The sequence below is a fragment of the Notechis scutatus genome, chromosome 4 (genome assembly GCF_049901735.1).
Source record: "Notechis scutatus isolate UNSWTSFEM ecotype Mainland chromosome 4, rNotScu1.2, whole genome shotgun sequence".
NCBI classification, from domain to species: domain Eukaryota; kingdom Metazoa; phylum Chordata; class Lepidosauria; order Squamata; family Elapidae; genus Notechis; species Notechis scutatus.
Window position 1 is genome coordinate 109,371,561 of NC_142012.1, and position 20,674 is coordinate 109,392,234.

At 37.8% G+C, this 20,674-nt stretch overlaps 1 protein-coding gene across 3 annotated transcripts in view; it reads left to right on the forward strand.

The window, feature by feature from the left end:
• The first annotated feature begins 3,727 nt into the window (after window positions 1–3,727).
• CHST15 (carbohydrate sulfotransferase 15) overlaps window positions 3,728–20,674 on the forward strand; it is a 60,098-nt gene continuing 43,151 nt past the window's right edge. The window contains exon 1 of one of the 3 annotated variants that reach the window (XM_087964354.1): window positions 3,728–3,785. The gene's annotated coding sequence lies outside the window, so the exon portion shown is untranslated. Of the gene's footprint in view, window positions 3,786–5,054; window positions 5,648–13,366; window positions 13,604–20,674 lie in introns of those variants that run through there. The other 2 variants (XM_026669122.2, XM_087964353.1) reach the window with 2 other exon arrangements.

A 20,674-nucleotide genomic window follows, 5' to 3' on the forward strand; every position in this document is an offset into this window, starting at 1 on the left:
AGAGAGAGAGAGAGAGAGAGAGAGGAAGGAGGGAGAGAGAGAAGCCTATCATTAAACTTTTTTTAACCATGGGAGAAGGTAGCAGTCTCAATTCCAAGGAAAAACCTAACCTGCCCAAACCTATACATAATTAGAGGAAGATAAAACCTAAACCTGTGGGAGTGGAGTTTTTTTTTTCTGGAACAGTTCCCCACCCCCCACTAACTTAGTGCCTTGTAGAATAACAGCCTGGGTTACCCATAATCACCACCACCATTACCACCACCAAGAAAAAATAGATTAAAGGGTGAACCAGACACATAAGACATATTGCTAATTTGTATAAGCATGATCTGAGCTTACATGTATGGTATGGTTTATTTTACTTGAAGCATTTCCACCCATAGTTTGGGAATAGTCCTGGAAGCAAGATTATCTTTGCTTGGTTTCAGTTTGTGAGTATCCTGCAGCCTTTTTTTTTAATGAGCATTACTGAATGTTGCATATATACAAATTGGATTGTTGAAATCTGTAGTTAGACCTTGAAGAGAATGTTGCTGTTTAAAAAAAGTCTATTTTTGATTTGTTTTTGATGTGTCCTACCAGTATTTCTGTTCATTTGTTCTGACTCCCAGCTCATTTAGAGACACAATTCAATATGCTACTTATTATTATCTACAAGGTTTGGAATCTAGTTGTTTATTTCACATACAACATTCTTCTCTATGTCCCATCATCTTTTATAGTTCATTTTGGAAACATATTTGAGTAAGGTTTCTATTTTCGGGTGACAGGATCATTATAGAGCAACCTAATGAAAATTCACTAGGCCCCTTTTCTGTAGAAGCAATGAAAAGCTACTAAAAGCTGCTGTGCTCTTCTTAATGTACTTTAAAACCTTGCTATTTTAATAATTTAATTGATGCATTTATTTATTTTTTATTTGTTTAAATAGTTTGGGATTGGAAAATTGGATAATAGGCATTTCATTTTATATGTTTATAATGTTAAAGCCATGATTCTTAAATATATAAAATTTGCAATGCATGTATAAATCAGTGTTTCGATTTCCATGTTAATGGAAATAATAAGCAAGCAAGAACATAACAGTAAAAAACAGGAGCACATTTTTGCTACTTGTCCTTACAGATACAATATGTAAATGTTTTTATAACAACATAAAAATATGTACTAGATGAAATTAACCAATGCCAAGCAGTTGTAAGATGATCAGTCTTTTCCCAGTCATGTTCCTCAGTGGCTGTTCTTATAATATTACTCCTTCAAGATCAACAAGTTCCTTTCAAAGTACAGATAAAGAACTTCTGAAGTGACCCAAAGATAATTGATAAAATTGGGTCTTTAAGACCAGGCCTTATCTGTATTCTAAATAAAAGGGATAAAATCACCACAGGTATACTTTTCTTTCTAACTCATTCCTATTCAGATCAACTTAGAAATACATTCAACTGTGTTAAATGAGTCCTACTTGCCAGTTCACTGGATAGACATGCAATTACAGTGCCGGCTATTAAAGAAAGTGAATGACATTCAACTGGAAATTTAAGTTTCTTACAGTTAAAATTAATAAATGAACTAACGCTATAAAGAAACTGTTGAAAATAGTGGTTGTGTAATACAATAGTCAACATATCTAGGATTGAGCACACTGAGGTGAATTATAATGGTTTCAAGTGCTCAGATTTGTGAATTCAAAGAGGAGAAATGGACAATTCTGAAGTAATTAGATTAGAAACCAATCTTTTAAATCTGAATTAAGCAGTGTTTGGCCTTCCAGATGTTGTAGGATGTAATCTCATCAGCCATAGCCTGCAAGGTTATATAAGATACAATTGAGGAGTCTTGAAAATCAGAAATGCCACAATTGCCCACCTATTTTACACTGTTATTACAGGTGAAACTCAAAAAATTAGAATATCATGAAAAAGTTCATTTATTTCAGTAATGCAACTTAAAAGGTGAAACTAATGTATGAGACAGACTCATTACATGCAAAGCAAGATAGTTCAAGCTATGATGTGTCATAATTGATATGATTATGGCTTACAGCTCATGAAAACCTCACATCCACAATCTCAGAAAATTAGAATATTGTGAAAAGGTTCGATATTCTAGGTTCAAAGTGTCCCACTCTAATCAGCTAATTAAGCCATAATACCTGCAAAGGGTTCCTGAGCCTTTAAATGGTCTCTCAGTCTGGTTCAGTAGGAATCACAATCATGGGAAAGACTGCTGACCTGACAGTTGTGCAGAAACCCATCATTGACACACTCCATAAGGAAGGAAAGCCTCAAAAGGTAATTGCAAAAGAAGTTGGATGTTCCCAAAGTGCTGTATCAAAGCACATTAATAGAAAGTTATGTGGAAGGGAAAAGTCTGGAAGAAGAAGGTACACAAGCAGCAGGGATGACTGCAGCCTGGAGAGGATTGTCAGGAAAAGGCCATTCAAAAGTGTTGGGGGCTTTCACAAGGAGTGGACTGAGACTGGAGTCAGTGCATCAAGAGCCACCACACACAGACGGATCCTGGACATGGGCTTCAAATGTCGTATTCTTCTTGTCAAGCTGCTCCTGAACAACAGAAGCGTCTTACCTGGGCTAAAGAAAAACAGAGCTGGTCTGTTGCTCAGTGGTCCAAAGTCCATTTTTCTGATGAGAGCAACTTTTGCATCTCATTTGGAAACCAAGGACCCAGAGTCTGTAGGAAGAATGGAGAGGCACACACTGCAAGATGCTTGAAGTTTCCACAATCTATGTTGATTTGGGGAGCCATGTCATCTGCTGGTGTTGGTCTACTGTGCTTAAGTCCAGGGTCAACGCAGCCGTCTACCAGGAGATTTTGGAGCTTTATGGGGATGCTGACTTCATTTTCCAGCAGGATTTGGCACCTGTCCACACTGCCAAAAGCACCAAAACCTGGTTCAATGACCATGGGATTACTGTGCTTGATTGGCCAGCAAACTCGCCTGACTTGAACCCCATAGAGAATCTATGGGGCATTGCCAAGAGAAAGATGAGAACATGAGACTGAACAATGCAGAACAGCTGAAGGCCGCTATTGAAGCATCCTGGTCTTCCATAACACCTCAGCAGTACCACAGGCTGATAGCTTCCATGCCATGCTGCATTGAGGCAGTAATTGCTGCAAAAGGCGCCCAAACCAAGTACTGAGTACATATGCATGCCTATACTTTTCAGAAGTTTGATATTGTTCTATGTACAATCCTTGTTTTATTGATTGCATGTACTGTTCTAATTTTCTGAGATTATGGATTTGGGGTTTTCATGAGCTGTAAGCCATAATCATCTCAATTATGACACATCACAGCTTGAACTATCTTGCTTTGCATGTAATGAGTCTATCTCATATATTGGTTTCATCTTTTAAGTTGCATTACTGAAATAAATGAACTTTTGCATGATATTCTAATTTTTCAAGTTTCACCTGTATGTTCTTGTAGGAAAAACGATGTATAATATTTGAAATGAGCATAAATATTTCAATTACTTGTATTTATTTTGGCCAATTGTATAGAAATAATTTGATGATGCTGATCATAAACAAAAAAAATACCATTATGAATGTATTTGTGAATATTTCAGCATGACGATTTTCCAATAGTTTGTTCAGCCCTGGAAGTATCAAGAGGTTTAATGCTTGGTTTATTATATGCAAATTTTCTGAGCTAAGAGAGAGAAGATATGCTAAGGGGCTCATTCTTTCTCCTGACCTTGAAATGTGTAGATGTTAGCTTGAATGAGAAATGAATTTGTAAGAGAAATTTGGTAAGTAGAATGGACTTGATTGTATATATACCAGCTAAAATCTCTTATAAATTCATGCCTGTTTTTTTCCCCTGATTGGAAAGATAGAGAAAGGCTGGGTTGAAAATGACTGGGAAGGCAGTTGTACAGAAGACAGGTAAATATTAAGTGGCAAATTCTGCAGCATTACTGACGTGAAGATCCATTTGTGCGTAATGTGAAGTATTTACTTTGTACGCAATTACTTCATAGTGAGCTAAAGGCAATACTGGAAAGCATTCTTTTTCTTCGACAGATTTTGAAACAACTATTGCTGGAAGGTGCTGCTTAAATTTAAAAGTTTATTGTTCCAGAGATTTTGTTTTGAGCTTCAAATTTTTCAGAAGCTGCAAGAACAAGGAGAAACACAGGTGAATAATCAGCACAATATGCCTTTGGGATAGGGTTTGCCATGCATTTAATTAAACTACTATAATTTATAAGTCCTTCCAGGGCCAAGCTTCAACTGAAGTGCTAGATATTCGGTACAGTACTTGATGCCAGCTCTGCCCAAATGACTTGTTAGCATACTGCATGCTTATTTAACACTGTTACATGTGGCTACAGTATTCAGATCTATTGTTGTTTCAATACAGTACCCTGATGTTATGCATGATTGGTCATTTTAATTTTAATATTTGAATATATTTATTTTCTCAAAAGGGACTATGGAGATTCTCAGTCATCCAGGTCATGGTTGTCACAAAGGTGCTTTTTCATGAGGGAACCGGACTTTCTGGCTTTTTTTTGAAGACATTTCACTTCTCATCCAAGAAGCTTCTTCAGTTCTTTCTCAAATCTTCCTCATCCTAAGGCACCTCCAAAGGCCAACTTTAGAGTGACACAGCAGAACAGGAATGGGTGATATTTTCTTGCCCTGATTCGTCCGAGCTTTTCGGAGTACATGCCCATCTTTTCTGCCTGTCTTCGTCCAAAAGTTGAAGCCACACAAGGGCATCAAGGGAAAAAAACCCCACCTCAAATTGCCAAGGGACAGGATTTTTCTTGCCGGGGCTACGGCGACGCTTCCACCCCTTGGGTTTAAGCAGTTGCAACGCGTGCTCGGGAGACTCCAAGGGAAGTTGAACCAAACTTCTTCGTTTTTTTGTTTTTTTTTTAGCCCGAGGCCTTGCCGCTGCTCCTCATTTTATCCTCGTCTAAGGCTTTTGTGCGCTCGGCTGCAACGCGCGCCGGGAAACGCTACCAGCCCGCTGCTGTGGCTCGACTCTCGGGCGATGCTCGTCCCGTGCCACCTTGAGAGGGACTGTCTGGCTGCGAAAATCGGGCTTCCCCCTCCTGTTAAGCAGAGCAAAGCTCCGAAGCAAAGAGAGGAAATGGGATGCAGACGCTGCCACCTCCGTTCTGCCACTCTGAATACCAACCCAGCGCTTTGTGCAAGGGAAGGCGGCAGGTCAGGGGCACCACGCCCCCCACCCTCCCTTCCTCCGTCGGCCCTCCCAACCTTCCTTCGCCCGGTGTGTGGTGCAGCGCGCGGCAGAGGCGCAAGCGAGCGCTCTGGAGATGCTTGCGCCGACTAGAGCGAGCCCACTCAGACCGCGCGCCCGGCTCTTCCTCAGCTCAAGGGGAGTGTGCCTGAGGTGGGGTGGGGGAGAAGGAGAAGGGAGGGGCTCCGCAAGCCAAGCAGGCGGGAGCCCGGGGTGGTGAGGTGGGGTGTGGGGAAAGGAGAGGAGAAGAGAGGAAGAGCTCCGCTTGAGGTCTGATGACGGGAGATGCTGGGAGACTCGCCGGTCCGCCCAAGGGAAGAAGTTGCCTGGAGGAAGGGAGAGGAGGCCGCGGCACGCGCCCGGCGGTGGATTGTGCCGGACCTGCATTGCCTTAGCAAGGTCAGTGTGTGTGGAGGGAGAGGGGGGAGGGCTCGCGCCCAGACTCCCTAGGACTCTCCGCCTGACTTTGGGGGAAGTTGTGTGGCGCGAGGAGGGGCGCGCGGTTGAAGCCCGCGGCGGGGGGTCCCTCTTTGGTCGGCGGAGGAAGGAATAGGAAAAAAAAAAAAAACGTGCCCGAGGGGGGAAGGCGGCCCAAGTGCCGCTCTGTCTATAGAGCGAAGGGGATGATGAGGAAAGGATGACCAGCCGAGCCGGGGGAAGAGATTTTAGAAACCCGCGGGCAGATCCTTAAAAAGTCCAGGCTGCCTCTTTTAACAACACTCCTGAGGAGGCTTGTCTTAAAAAAATAAGAAGCAGAACTTCGGGCTGTGTCAGTTGCGTGCATTTTGCTGGTTGTCCCAAAGAATTCAGCCCTCCCCGTCAATGGGACAAGGCAGCGGCACGGGGATTTTTTTTAAAAGAAGACTGTAATTGCTTTGCCACACCGCCTATCTGCCATACTATTGCCTGAATCTGTCTCCCGAGGAATCTTTTTTTTTTTTTTTGAAATGTTAGCCGTATTTTAACAGTTTCCACAGGGGGAGCTATGCTAGCCTGTTAAATCAAAATCAACAAAAATGTCTTGTGGCACCTTTAGCACTCACAAGCTTGACTTGGTGGAGGCGTCAGTGGACATCACTTCTAATCAAAACGTTTCATGACACAATAACTAATAGTCCATGGAATCTTATGCTGTGAGAAATGCGTTGATGTGTTGATGCAAGCATTTGAAGGATTGAGAATCTCATACAAGGCACTTGAACATGAGAGAGTTTTATTTCCAGAACTCTGCAGCAATGTGCTTGTTATCTACCTTTACTTTTCTTTGTTTGCTGTCATAACTGAAATCACAATATCATCACTATCTGTTTAGTACCATCATAAGCATATTGTGCCACTGAAATGATGTATTCATACTATAGACGGAATGTTCCTTCTTGCTGTTGTAAAACTGATTCAATCCTGATCCAAATACAATGTCTTTTAATGTCTAAGTAATCCCCAGCATATACATTTGTGCTACGTACATCATTTAGAAACATACGTGCATTTAGAAACAAGGTTTTTCTAGATCTTCATAGCTGTAGAATCAATAGGATTTGTGATAATAATATATTCTGTGGCTTGACAGTAAGAGCTTCCAAGGTACTTGGAAGCTGGAAGCAGTGTAAGATGGATATGAAGGTGCTAGATAGGCTTATCTGGAAATGGATGCATGTATCTTTCAGTTTTTCATTTGTCTACGTAGAAGACCATGGATTGGTTTCTGACATTATCAGTTAATCTTTTTATGGAAAATGCTATTTCTTAGGCAGTTTTATATGGTGGATTGATTAAATGGCTTGGCCACAACAACAAACTTTTCTGTTTCATTTATTTTTAAACCATTCTTTAGAGAAGGTGATTTGTAGCATTAGTGTTATACAGTCCTTGGATAGTGACTAATTCACTGTTCAGTGACAACTGTCTCCATGTTTTTAAAATCTTTTCTCATTTCTGAATTTTGGTGAAATAAAAATTGAAAATGACTTCTGGATAGAAAAGGAGAAATAATATTTTGTAATGTTCTAATAGGATTTAAAAATTACCCCTTTCACTATTTAATGTGTTGGGTAGTAATAATGAGAAATGTAGATTGTTATGTCTGTTCCTTAATAGATAAAGGATATCATTAAACCTCAGGAATTCAGTAGAGACATGGTGTTTGCATGTTATAAACAAATAAGGATACTTTGCTTATATATATATATAAAAGAAGCCTCATGTGTCCTTTCAAAACATTGTCAGTGTGAAGTGAGTCCTTGGAGGAATTGTATAACAACTGAGATAATGCAATTTTGCTGGTCTGCCAGTTGGGAATTACTGACTGATTAATTGAAACATTTGTATGGCAATTTGCCAGGGAAAAATATTGAAACAAGGTATAACTTAGGGAGGATATCTTTCTGTTTAATACTTAGATAAGATAGGAGTGTCTTTGTAGTTAAAAGGTGCATAAGTATGAGTATTTGTCAGTAAGTTTCTTCAGATGAATGAAATGAATGAAAAATTAATTTTATTTGCTGCAATTGCTTCAAAGTTTGTTAAGTTATTATAAGGCCCAAACTTTAAGAAGCTAAATATTGTATTTCATTTTATCACCACAACAGTTATTCGATTTGAAGAAATGTTTTTTTAGAATATAAGATCACTGATAAATATGAAAGATCAACATTGATATATTTACTCTGTTCATTACAAATTTCTTTTTGCATTTTTAAATACAGAGTAATTTATTGTTCAGTTCATATACCATAATAATAACTATGATTTCAAGACCATCAGATTTGATGCAAGTGAAATCCCATTTTGGATTTGTGAAGAAATAGTATCTATTCATTATTTAAATAAACATATATCAAAGTAATTATTTTGTTTTATAAGTAGAAAGTGGCTGGAAAAATATAAAATCCCATAATTAAAATCATAGTTCAAATATTGCACACACTATTTTTCTATAATTCTTAATGGAACATATATGACAAAAGCAGAAATGCTTGTTTATTTATTACTGTAGGATGGATAAATGTTTCCGTGAATGATTTTGATTCCTAAAATCAAAACCCTAAAAAATTCATAGGCTTCATTAAGCAAACTATCATTATTAAAAATCAGCTTTTTCATGGTAGTGAACAATAATTCTGTATGATATCCTTATTGCTTCTTTCTTATCACCATCTTATTTGTACATTTAGAAAGCATTGAGTCAGATGAGTCATTTGATTTATCACAAGCTAAGTGATGTAAATTAATTTACATGCAGAAAAGAACCCTTTCTGTATATAAGGGTTATGTATATTATGGACACTAAAGGATTCTGGAAGAATATTCAAGGCAATATGTGCCCAAAGTATACAGGTAATTCTCTATTTATGACTACAATTGAATCCCAATTGTTGAATGAGTTTTGCTCCATTTTAAGACCTTTCTTGTCAGAGTTGTTAAGTGAATCACTGCTGTTGGTAAGTTAGTGACATAGTTGTTAAGTGAATCTGGCTTCTCCATTGACTTGTCAGTAAGTCTCAAAAAGTGATCTCATAGCCCCAGGACACTACAACTGTCATAAATATGAGCCAGTTGCCAAGGGTCCGAATTTTGATTGCTTGACCATAGATAAGGTGCAATGGTTGTAAGTGTGAAAAATTATCATGTCATTTTTTTCATTGCTGTTGTAACTTCAAGCAGTCACTAAATGAACGGTTGTAAGTTGAGGACTGTGTTTGGCATGAAACTCAAACTTTTTGTAATTTTAAATTTAAATCAAGATTCAGAAACAATGCTAAATTTTTGCGTTATGAGATGTTATTAATCATAATATAAAGCTTTGAAATAGGTTCGATACTTTTGTTCAGATATCATGACTGCATGCTTTCAACTGAATGCAGATACAAGATGAAAGTCAAATGTATTGATTTTTTAAAATTCATAAATAGACATGAAGTGGGATGACCTGACAACATTATGAATGGTACTTACTTTTGAAATAAATGTGCTAGTAAACATGAAAGAAAAATATTTATTTTTATTTTATTTTTATTATTTTTAGAAATAACTCAAGGTAGGGAATATATCTAAAATCCCCTCCTTCTCCTATTTGCCCCACAACAATCATCCTCTGAGGTGGCTTGGGCTGAGAGAGAGAGAGGGTGTGATTGGCCCAAAGTCACCCAGCTGGCTTTCATTTTTAACAGTTAGAATTTATGGTTTCTCATTTTTAGCCTAATGCCTTAACTACTAGATAAAACTGACTCTTTTGTTTCAATAAAGGATTATTGACAGCTTTTAGTTCATCTGCTGTGCTGCCGATTGTTTTTTCTCCATGCTTTTTCTCTCTTTTGCTGACTTTGATATACTAATATATATGTTTAGCTTTTAGTTTTAGAATACAGATAAATATGGAAAAATTTGGTGGTGGTGGTTACAGGCAGTCCTTGATTTATGGACTACAATTGATCCCGGAATATGATCATAAGTTATTGATCTGACTGTATTTTATGACCTTTGGCACAACTGTCATTAAGTGAGTCACCATGGTTGTTGAGCGAACTACATGGTTAATGAATATAAGTATTTTTTTTATTTTTTTTTTTAAAAAATTATTTTATTTGGTTTGTCAATTGCTTACAAGGTAATAGGTATAAGTATATACATAGTTATGAATACATGAAATGGGTACATATAAGAAAAATAAAAGAAACAATAGGAAAGGGATGGTAGGCACATTGGTGCGCTTATGCATGCCCCCTACAGACCTTTTAGGAAAGGGGTGAGGTCAGTAGTAGATAGTCTAAGGTTAAAGTTTTTGGGGTTTGGGGAAGAAACCACAGAGTCAGGTAGAGTATTCCAGACATTGACCACTCTGTTGCTAAAGTCATATTTCCTGCAATCAAGTTTGGTGCGATTAACCTTGAGTTTGTATCTATTGTTTGCTCTTGTATTGTTATGGTTGAAGCTGAAGTATTCATTGACAGGTAGGACATTGCAATGTATGATTTTATGTACTATACTTATATACTATACTTGGATCGGATCTAATGGGTATTTTTTGCTGTAATGACAAAATAGTTGCAAATCACAGTCACATGACTGTGGGATGCTAGAATTGGTTATAAATGCAAGCTGGTTGCCAATAGCCTGAAATGTGATCACATGATCCCAGAATGTGTTTGTATGGCAATCATAACTTCAAGGATTAGTTGTAAGTAGTAGTTTACTACCTTGTAAGTTCCAATGGTCATTAAGTGACTTGTCATTAAACAAAGACTGTCTGTATTGCTGAAGAAAATGAGGGGTAGTTTTGTCCTTTTGTTATCTACTCTTTGGAGAATCTTAATTTCATCAGATAATATGCTGAGAGAGCAGTTGGCACAGTTAATCAAATTCTAAGAGACTGAAACAAGAATGAAGATCCTGAAGCAAAATAGAAGGGTTGATTTTCAAGTTGACAATTCAGTTATATCCAAATGCTGCTGCATTCCAGTGGCAAGAGAACTAACGCAATCACCACAGATAAGAAGACCCCAATATGCATATCTTGATAGGAGCCAGCATTTGGTAGGGCCAACCAAAAGAAGCATTTATTCAGTTTCTCCAAAAATTGGCCCTATCATTGGCCCTATCAGTTTCCCTACTGTGGAAACTTCTCCCATGTTTTTTAAGTGGGCTTATTGCCGCAAGAAAAAATGGTGCTGTAAGAGGTGCTATGGGGTGTAGTAAGCTGCTTCCGTATTGTTGCCAAGAGACTGTAGCTGAGTATGATGCAAAGGAAATTCCTTTTTAGCTGAATCAGATGAAGGGTAGACCTAGATATGTGATGGAATGTGCACCTGGAGAAGCAGTGGGACCAAGTTTTGGCAAGACAGCTTTTTTAGAGACCGGATTAAGAGACAGTGCAGTTCTCAGCTGGAGGGTGGAAGGGGAAGACCTTCAGGGTAGCCACACCCTAGGATCTTTCAGGATATATCTAGTAAGTTAGAAGGTTATAGATTTAGTTTGGCAAGATTCTGTCTATTAGATATAAGCATATAAAGGATTGAACTTGGATTTTTCTGTGTTGTCTCTGAATTTGGGTTTGACAGTCTTAGAAAGTCACTATATCTGAGGTTCAATCTCCTTTCTAAAAAGGAAAATATATTGGTCCAATTTAGAAGATAAAACATTATAGAAGTAATATATGATTTTCAAGTAATTGATATATGAAAAATGCTAAATTATTGATAAATAGTGTATTGTTAATGTAGCTCTGAAATGTCTTGCTGGCTAAAACTTACTTATTTCAGGGATGTCATTACCTATTAAAAGCTTTAACAATCCATCTTTAGACAGCAGTTGTGATATAGCAGCAGTCTTAGCTTTTTGAGATCCAGTAAAAATAATTGGTTAATACATACAGTATTAATTAGATTGCAAAATGCTAGGAGTTTTAGAGAAACGGTAATAATTCTGTCTCCACTGATGTTGTAAGATATTATATTTGATCTGCTGATAGAAACTGCACCCATCTTCTGCAATTTCAAGGCAATGTCATTAAGGCTATTCATGGTTTTACATGTATACTATACCTTACATGTATACCCAAATTTTCTGTCCAACCATCAGCTACCTCTCCTAAACCCCACTTTGCCTGCAGTGGCCAGTTAACTCTTTAATTACATTTTGCTAAAGTACAGCATACCATTTTCACATGCACTTAAATTATTAGTTTCTTTCTATTTAATCATCTCCCCATTCTTTAACAATATAATTAGACTTCATTGTCAAACATTGGATGCAAATTGAGCATACATCCAAAACTATCTTAGAGCAAAATGTGGTCCCGTTTCCTAAAGTTTTATATTCCTTGTCTAGCTATTTTTCTGGTATATCTGTTTGTTATTCAGCTTTAAGCTCATGCCGACTGTTTCAGTGATTCCATCCAGCCAACTCATTTGCTGTCTCCCCCTTCTTCTATTGCCCTGAATTAGGCTCTTCTCCAGTGAGTCCTTCCTTCTCATTAGATGGCCAAAGTATTTGAGTTTCATCTTCAGGATCTGGCCTTCTAAAGAACAGTCAGGGTTGATCATCTTTCAGTCCAAGGGATTCGCATGATTCTTCTCCAGACTATACTTCAAATACCTCAATTCTTTGGTGCTCAGCCTTTCTTATGGTCCAATAAATATATCATGTTAATATGGATTTTAGAATTAACCACCTGCTATTTACAAATTTGTTTTGCTTCTAGTTGATGTCCAGTTTCCACTGCTACTTATATGCCTTTACTGAAGAAATTTAAGGGAAAATATCCACAAAAAGGTTTTCTATGAAATTCACTGGAGGCTCTTGCTGCTGAGGCTGCTGATATCATGATATCAGTTATTTTTTGTCTGACCTGACTTCCTAAACAATAAGAACAACTTCTAACTGTGTTCTAACAAGCTTCAGCTCAGCTACAGAAGATGAAATTGGAGATAGGATCTTAAGCAATTTTATGCGTGTTTCATTGCCTTAACTCTGCTTCTTTTAAATACTATGCACCTTGCTGGCAAATTGTAAACTACTTGTGACACCTTCTATCCTATCAGAGCCAAATTGAGATAACAGTAACTCCTATTTCTCCCTCCCCCTTTCACTCTTGTGATTTCCTCCTTTCTGCAGCCCCTTAGCCTTTTCATATATTTATTATTCCCTCTGCTAAGTTAATATCCGGTCAGATGGTCAGAGTTTTTCATAGAAATCTCATGCTTTCCAGAAATGATTACGTCTTTGAAAGACAACCAGATTGTTAAAAAAATGAAAACAAACACTCTGACTTCATACAGTACTCTGGAACAGTCATGTTCTTCTGTATTCAGTGAAATGGGTATGAAATCTTCCATTTATCTTTTAACTTCTGGGGATTATGAGTTGCTCTTGAGAAACACTTAGACTAGCTAACAAGATAACCTGGTAAGGGTGATTTGGTTCCTTCCAAATATGTTGGGATGATTACAATCACAATTTGTAGTCAACTATTTTAATCTCAGTGTACCTGAAGAACAGCAGGCTTGGAAGACATTTTATTTATTTGTTGGTTTGTATCCTTCCTTTATTGCTTTTACAAATAACTCAAAGTGGTGAACATATTCAACATACTGCTTCCTCCTATTTTTTCCACAACAACAACCCTGTGAGATGGGTTGGCCTGAGACAGAGTGATTGGTTCAAAGTCATCTAGCTGACTTTCATGACTAAGATGGGACATACTCATGATCTCCTGCTTTCTAGTCTGGTACCGACCAAACTGGATCTCTCTACTATATGTGAAGATTTCTTCAAAAAGGCACCAAAGTCTACTCTGATTCCTTATCTGTTTTGAAGATTGTTGAAAATCTGCATCAAAAAGAAATGTGTATAAAATAAGTAGATTTTTTTAACTTGTTTCAAAATGATTTTTTAATCCAACTGTACTTTTACTACTCTAGAGTTATAATGTCATGTCAACTAACACCAGCTGATAGATTTTATTACTAGAATATTCAGGACATGGGTCCTTGATGACTCATGAGAGAAGAAGACCAATATTTACTCTTTTTGGTCTTCTGATCTCTGAAGCCCGAAAACTGGGATAAGGGATTAGTATTGGCACTGTACGTGTCAGACTTTCTAGAGCCATCTTGATGGATGCCTGGAGGACAACTGAGTCTGGGAAGCTATGGAGTGACCAGCCCTTTTATACTGATCGTCTCTCTCAGCAACTTGAACCATCTAGTTCCATAGCACCCTTTGTGCATGGAAAGAATTTACCAACAGACTTGATTAACATATTGTGTTATTGAGAAATGCAGACAAGACACAGTACTTGTACCAACATTACTCAAGTCTCTTACCCAATGATTGAGAGTACTTCATTCAAGAAAATTGGTGCTAAAGGTTGTATTTTTTTTGTAATTGACTAATGTAAAAATGAATTTCAAACTGAGGCATTGACAAGAAGCACAATCCAATCCCAGTAGGTTTTGGCTCAAGATTGATAATTTAATTAAGTATACATCCATACATTTCTATGGGGTTCTTTAATTCTGTAAATATTCTTTACAAAGCTGCAATTGTCAGTTATAGTTGTGGACTTTGGTTCCTAGATTTTGAATTTGTGCTGTTATGCTTAATGTTTTGACAAGTACTAAATTTTGGATGGCTTCATTTAGTAAAAATTATCCTTTGTTATTCCTTTCTTGATATTAATATGCATTAATTAATTGGGCTGTTTTGGATGCAAAATATAATAGTTTAGATATTGTTCCCTGTCACAAATATTGCTTTAATTAAACATGTTTTTTGTGTTATAATTTGTAATGTATGTATATGTATAAGCATTCATTCATTCATTCATTCAAATTATATGATAGATAGAAATGACGTCCAGCTATTAGAAATTAATTTTTTGTGTCTTAATGTTAAAGGACTACTCTTCAACATTGGAAGGATATATTCCGGGTACCATTTACTCAATAGTTTGAAGACCTAGTATTACTTGCAACATATGAACAAATTGTTTATAAATGTAGTTTACCATGAAATATAGGGTATATTTCATGGTAAACTTTATTTGACTTATTATCCTGCTTTTATTTATCTTGCCTATTTTTCTAATAACAACCTTGTCAGATGAGCCTAAAGTCATCTTCCTGGCTTTCATGACTAATGGAAGAGAAGAATTCATAGTCTATTGGTTTCTAGCCTGATATGTTTACTACACCAAACTTGCTGTCTTCTCATTCATTGAAACTGTTCTCTCTCTCTCTCACACACACACACACACACTCTCTCTCTCTCTCTCTCACACACACATGAAGTATAGGTTTATATATATGTGTGTGTGTGTGAAAATACACATCTACATCAGTGGTGGAATTCAAATTTTTTTACTACCAGTTCTGTGGGTGTGGCTTATTTGGTGGGCGTGGCTTGTGGTCATGTGACTGGGTGGGTGTGGCTTAGTGCTCATGTGACTGGGTAGGCATGGCCAACTCAATGTCACTCACATCAAGGGGTGCCTCACCTGGCCCCTCCCTTCCCAGCCATTCCTTGTCACCCACCCTCAACTTATCGATAGTTCTGTAAAAATGTTGTTCACCTTTTTTGACTTTATTATCTGCATACTATAGATGTACTTTCATGGACCACTGAAAGGAGGAAATGGCTCACATGCTTTACTCACGAGTGTGATAGGCAACAGGCTTTTAAGGGGCTGCCACAAAGAAAGGGGGATGTATTTTCCAAAGAAGCAGAATGCAAACAAGAAGCAATTGATGGAAACTGAACAGAGAGAAGCAACCTAAAACTAAGGAGAAACTTCCTTTGAGTGAGAACAATTAACCAGTGGAACTGCCTGTCTCCAGAAGTTCTGGGTGCTCAATCACTGGAAGTTTTTAAGAAAAGACTGGACAGCCATTTCTCTGATATGGTACAGGGTTCACCCCAAACGCCCTTCTAAGTATTATTCTGTCACCTTTCCCAGGATTTCTACTCAGAGTTTGGCATCCTCAATTTTCTTGCCTTTGAACTTGTTCAAAGTTACTGAGCAAAGGGGCTTTTTATGTAGCATTTCACTAGTACATTTTATTGAGTGTATTGGGCAGTTCCTTGGATGCCTTTATGCCAATTGACTTCAATAATGAAATGATCTAGATTATAATTCAATTCTCATTTTTAATAAATACATTTTAACTTCCATTTTTATATAATTATATATAAACAGCTTACATTTTTGCTGTTTTCTAAATTACATATCTTAGAATAAAATTAATATACTTTGACAGTCTATTCCCTTACTTATTTCACTGCTAATGCATGTAGAAAATATATATTTTTCAATGAGGAAGTAAAAGAGAATGTCAGATTCCTGCTAGAACGCTGCCATTCCAAAGGGGAGGGGGGATGCTTCTTGGGGTTGAATGCTTTGAATGTTTTTGCAGTAACTGCATAGGAATTAGGTAGGGGGACTGAGCTTTAGGATGGACTTCCTCTCAGCCAGTTCCAGCCTGTTACCCAAAGTTGCAGCATCCCAAAGATGACCTGCTTCCGCCATGCCACCTCAGAATTCTCATAATATCTTTGCGGCATCATATTAGCTACTAATCTGTAGAGATTCTCAGTTATCCAGGTCCTGATTGTCCCAAAAGTGTTTCTTCAGGAGGCAACTGGACCTTCTTGTTTTTTCTTTGAAGACATTTAGCTTCTCATCCTGAAGAAGCTTTTTCACTATCTGACAGGATAGTGGGGAATGAAAGGTTTATATTACTTGCAGACAGCTGGTTATTTGCATCCTTTTAGAGGGTCATTGAAGCACTTGGAGGTTTATCTGTGTCCTCAGGGTCACCTGAGTAGTGCTCCTGGTTCTGGTAATCTGCAGTTTCCCCCCCCCCCTGGAAATCCATTCCTACTCCCACACCATTTGAAGGGTGTTCATCCTTTGGGACCTATTAGCTACTGGAGGACATGGGGCGCTGGGTAGGGATTGAACAGGGAAATTAGCTTAATGCTTTATGTGGGAATTTTCAGATTCCGCCTGACTTCTCTGCAATCACTTATCTCAAAAATTTGAAATACCATTTGTTTCAAGAGTCATGCTTTCCTGAGAAAATAGCCAAGGCAGCTCCTTACAGAGGAAGACATGTTTGTTCTAAGTGACAACATTTTTAGGATTCTTGAAGTTTTATGAACATTAGCTTAATGTTCCTTTAATTCAGCTTTGTTAAATCAAATTTGAATGATTTTATGATGAAAGTACTCTGTATAAATGTATTATCTGTAACCATTCATTAACTATTACTCCACACAATTTTGCAGTTCAAAGAATCCTTAGTCAAATAATGTACAATTTTTGAGTAACACAATCTACAATTTGGGGATAGCTCATGTTGGTCTATCTAATTAAACGTATAAAAAAACTTGAGATGGAATTTAACAATAGCATTCAAGTGAATATAATATTATCCCTGTTAGGAATGATAGTCACCTAACAGTTGGGTTGGCAATATATAAACCAGGATAGTCATTTAATACTGTTGTACCTTTAAGAGAATGCTTTAATTGTGATTGGCTGAGGTTCCTCCGATGGCCATAAGATGGAGCCAAAAACCTGGTTTGCTCTCTTCTTGCATTTTCCCTATTGCCTTTTGCCTGATCGTCATTCTGCTGGATTTGCTGTGAGTTTTGCAAACTGTTACCAAACTCTGTTTACTGAACTTTGTTTATGATTCTGGACTTCGTTTTTGGATTATCCCTGGACTGATTGTATTGAATACTACCTGCTTTAACCGTGTATGATTTGGACTGTTTGTTGGACTTTGTTTACTCGTTTACAGGAAGTAAAACCTACATTTTACTATCTGTATGCTGGTTGTGTGTTATTCCTCACCATTCTCACTATGTTTCCCTGAGTGCACACATTCTCCTAACAGGGAATACCTCAACACTAGTTATGGGCCCAGTTCATACCAGACTCAGATAACTGTAAATATGTAGTACCTTATACAGACAGCTATATACTGTTTAATTGTGGGTTACTGTCCTGGTAAAGATGGCACAAGACCTGTCAACAAGTCTATCACTGATAACCCGGTTGGATCGAACAAACTATGTTTCCTGGTCTATGAAGTGCAGTCTACTTCTGCGTAGGGAAAGGTTATGGGCTGCAGTTGAGTATCCACCAGATGTAAATGCTTGGAATCCAAATAATGAGGACGATGCCAAAAAGTTAGCTGACTTTAAATGGAGCAACGAACGAGCTCTTTGTATAATTGGACTAACACTGAGGGACCAGCAGCTAGTCCATATTCGTGGAGAAGAGTCTGCTGCTAGGTGTTGGGAGAATTTGAAGAGGATTTATGTTCGTGACAGTGTAGGTGCACATATACATCTTACACGTAAAACTGTTTAGAGCACGTCTTCTGAAAGGTGGAGATATGTTAGCTCATTTAAACTTCATGAAAAGAACTTTTCAAAAGCTACATGAAAAGGAACTGATTTTTTCAGAGCTGCATCAGGTTTACATCATTCTTTCTTCATTGGATGAAAGTTATGATGATTACGTATCTTCACTGGAAGTCCTGACCAGAAATGAACTGACATTAACTGACATAACCGGACGATTATTGGAAGAGACAAGAAGAAGGCTGTATAGAGAAACAACCACAAGAAGAGGATTTGTTTTCAACTGCTTATACTGTTAGGAAATGTTTTTCTTGTGGACCTAGGGGACATATAGCTAGATTCTGTAAGAAGGGAAAACGACAGAATACTGGTAATCACCAGAAGGCTAAGAAGAATGTTAATTTAGCAAATCTAGCAATTTAACTGTAAACCATGATTTGTGGGTAGTTGATAGTGGAGCATCGCAGTACATTACTAGAAATAGAGAGAGATTTGTAAAGATGTCTATGAGTAAGCAACATGTATCATTGGCAAATGGATGGAAGATGAAAGCATCTGGTGAAGGTACTGGATATTGTTCATGTGTAAATGAGCATTTATCTACGTTATATGTAGCTAAACTGAAATTTAATTTGTTATCAGTAAGGGCTTTAGTTAATATTGGTTATGTAGTAACCTTTAGGGGAGATAACTGTATAATAGAGAAAGAGAGTAAAAGTGTTACTGCTACTTTAAAGAATGATTTATATGTGATACATGACGACCAGTTGCAGATGGCTAACTCGGTTTATAACAATGTTAAGCCACATGACGAATGTATACATTTACTACATAGATGTCTGGGGCACATTAATTTTAAGATGCTGAAACAAACTGTTGAATTGTCAGAGGGACTAAAATTAAAACCCTGTAGCAAGTACTTAAACTGTAATGCCTGTAATCAGGAGAAAAGCAAGGTTACTCCAGCAAACAGACTGAATGGGTTTAAGACCAAAGAACCTTTAGAGGTTGTGTTTGCTGACATAATTGGTCCTAAGAAACCCAGTTTGGGAGGTGCCTGCTATGTTTTGAGTATAATGGACCATTACTCACGGTATGGTTTCTGCTATCTAATGAAAAACAAAACGGAAACATTCCAACATTTCGTTAACTGGCTAAGATTTACTGAGAGAAAAATGAGACACAAGGTAATTACTTTAGTTACAGATAACGGGACTGAGTTTATTAACAATAAATTCCAAACGATGTTAAAATTGGCTGGTATCGAGCATAAGCGTTCTGCACCTTACAGGCCACAACATGTTTATAGAATGAAGGGGGCAAACATTACAAGCCATGGCTCGCACTATGTTATCTGATTCAGATTTTCCTGAAACCCTGTGGGGTGAAGCCATAATGTGTAGCAACCATGTGTTAAACAATGTGGTGAATACAACAACTGATGAATTGCCATTCACTCGTTGGCATGGCAGAAAACTAGATTTAAGTTATCTATACACATTTGGAGCTCCAGCATGGATGCATATTCCCGCACAAGTGAGACTTAAAGGGCAACATAGAGCTAGGAAATTATTTTTCGTAGGTTACAAGGCCAACCATAGATCGTTTAGTTTCTGGGATCCAGGCACAGCTAATATTTACTGTAGCGCTAGTGCTAAATTTCTTGAGCATGTTGGGTGGCAGAAACTAGAACAGGAATCCAACAATGATGTTGTTATCGACACCCAAGTAGTCTCTAATGATGGGATAGTTAAACCATCAATAGCCATTAAAGAGGAAGAACAGGCACAGGAGGAGGTAGAAGAACAGGAGCAGGTGGAACAGGAGAGTCCACCAGTAAGCCCTGAGTTACCTAGACGTTCAACTCGTGTAACACGACCACCAGATAGATATCAGGCTAGTATAGTATGCCAAGTAAATATAGTTCCTATTAACTATAATGAACTGAAACTGTATCCTGCTAAGGATCAGGCTGCTTGGCAGGAAGCAATGGATAAGGAACTGAAATCCTTACAAAGGTTGGAGGTATATGAAAATGTCAGGTTACCACCAGGTGAGCATGCCATAGGGTGTAAGTGGATTTATAAAATTAAGACAGGTGTAGATGGGACTGTTACCCATAAAGCCAGATTGGTAGCACAAGGGTTCGATCAGTCAGCCAACGACTATGACGAGGTGTTTGCCCCTAGTCTGAAGGCTACCACATTACGAGCAGCATCAGTGTGGGCAGCTAAGAATAAATACACAATAAATCATTTGGATGTGGAGACGGCATATCTTCATGCACCATTGCAACATACTATATATTTAAAGAAGCCTTTGGGAATAAAAACTGATAACAAAACTGATTGCTGGAGATTAAAAAAGAGTCTTTATGGCTTGAAGCGATCAGGCTATGAATAGAACCAGTGCATAGTGAAGGAATTAACAAAGATAGGTTTTGTAGCTGGCATGGCTGATCCATGTTTATTCAAAAAGGAAAGTGATGATGTAGTTTCATTGTTGCTATTGTTCACTGATGACATAGCATTAATCACTAAGACTGAGAAAGAAGCT